The sequence below is a fragment of the Ochlerotatus camptorhynchus genome, unplaced genomic scaffold, assembly GCF_037179485.1.
Source record: "Ochlerotatus camptorhynchus isolate MF236.1 unplaced genomic scaffold, CSIRO-AGI_Acam_v1.1 ptg000095l, whole genome shotgun sequence".
NCBI classification, from domain to species: Eukaryota; Metazoa; Arthropoda; class Insecta; order Diptera; family Culicidae; genus Ochlerotatus; species Ochlerotatus camptorhynchus.
The window spans coordinates 670711-673090 of NW_027040585.1; positions in this window are offsets into that span (position 1 = coordinate 670711).

Here is a 2380-nt window from a genome sequence, read left to right on the forward strand (position 1 = left end):
TTCTATGAATTCACTTATTCTACAAAACAACAAACAAGTCTTTATAAATGAGGCGATTGATAAACGCATACAGGAAATAATAGACATCACAAACCAAGTTTTAAAAATAAATCAACTATAATTTTATCTAATCTTGATTCGCTACAAAATCAAGTTGAGACTCTCGAGGAAGCCATACTCATGGCCAAGCACGGCATACCCAGCAGTAAGCTGCTATCCATGCGCGACTTCAACAAAATCGCGACGTTTCTAGGATCTCATGAAATATACATCACATCTTTTGAGGAACTTCTTTCACAATCCAGAGCCCAAGTCATGCTAAATAACACCCATATTATTTACATGCTGAAGGTACCCCAGATATCAAACAAAGCTTTCGAATACGACTACATTGACTCAATCATTAAGTCAATGAAACGTATCTCACTAGACAAAAACTACATCCTAAGAAATGCGACGCATGTTTACAAAATGGATCAACCATGCGAAGAGCAGAATGACTATTTCTTATGTGAGAACTCGCAACTCGAACACGTTAATGAGTGTATTTACAAATTAACTACTGGACAGCACTCCAATTGCACATTCGAAAAAGTCTACTCTGGAGGACTCGTAAAAAGGATCAACGACGAGACCATTTTAATCAACGACGCCGTCGTGGAAGTTACGTCTAACTGCACTAACTCTAGCCAACCGCTGAACGGATCATTTCTCATACAGTTTACGCAGTGTAATCTTCACATCAACGGAGAACTTTATTCAAACTACGAAATGGCCTTACCCGGAAAACCATACTTCCCGACCACAGGACTACGAGCGGACGAGATTCACGTTATAGACATCCCACCTGTAGAATACATCCAAAATTTAACTATGGAACACCGTGAGAAAATACAACTACTGAAGCTAGAAAACAACTCCTTGAGCTGGAAACTCGGACTCGGATTCGGATCCTTTGGACTCTCAACAGTAATTATGATCATTAGCTCAATAGCAATCTTTTGGTACTTTTTCAGACAAAAATCGAAGTCTACCTTAACAGTCAAATTCAACAAAGAACCGGAAACCATCACGATAAAGGAGCTGGAGCCATCATCAATATCAACAGAAAGCAAGTCGCTTAGCAGCAATCCAGAAGAACTATCAGAAGAACGGAAAAAGGAACTTCAAGCATTTTTTGATACACCCGCACCACTAAGAACCCTCCATATGTAACTTTGAGGACAAAGATATTTAAAGGGGGAGGAGTTAGTAACAACGCGACCCACTTCATTACTTAGCAGATTCCCACCATCACACCAGATCGCAAACAATAAACACTTTCATCGATTAGCCGAATCAGCTAATTGTATGCCAAGCCAGACGATAGTTAGATTGGATCACTTTCATTGGAATCACGACGATCACCGATAGCATGATGTCACCAGACCACCAGAACGCATTAGCAGCGTTTGCAGAATAAACACCCGCATTGTTCACACACTTGATACTAACCCAGAACTAACTTCGTAGCATAAGTCGAAATTGTAATTTAGTCTTAACCGATCATTGAATAAAAGTGGAGCATAGCTCCAAGAATATATTTTTTTTGGACTTCCTTAACCGGAAATCCTTAACTCAGCATAGGTAGGAAAATTTCATTTTTGATGACAATTTGTTTTAATTTTTTTTTTTTTGTATATTAATTTATTTGATAAGGCTCAACCGAATTAACTTAACAGAGCCGAGGGTTCATGGTCACTATACAATACATCTTAAAGCTATAGTCAAAAGGTACAACACAATAAACACTTTATCTTCCGCTATCCAAAAAGCCTCCTCCATCAGAACTGGAGCCGCTTCCAGTAGTTTCATTGTATGGCAAATTGTTGTACGCCAACGAGGGTCAGAGCGCGTCCATTGCAGCAATGGACGCAAAACGTGGTCAGCACTCACACAATCATCACGAAACGGTTGCTTTCCAAAGTCGACGACGCATCGACCGAAAGAACTGCTGATGAAGAACAATGAGGAGGACCACACAATGGTTGCTGCCGAGTAAACAGACGATTGCGTAGCACACATCGAGAGTGGCCTGCTTTTGTCGACAGCCGAGTGAACACTCAAGTTTTAAAATTATAGGGGGTAATAACGGCATCGGCACTTTTTACCTATTATCGTCAGGTGGGTAAATGAGACTCGGTAGCATAGTGGTTACCGATTCTGTTGCAAGTTCAATCCCAGGCCCCCGTCCCTTACCTTGTATTTGTCACTATGCCTAGTTATCTATCCCCATTAGATTTAAATCAACAAATCTGCTTTACTCGATCGATCGATCGCATCACTTACCACAGTGAATTCAGATCAAAAATATGTTTTCCGTGCAGAGCACCAATGCTAC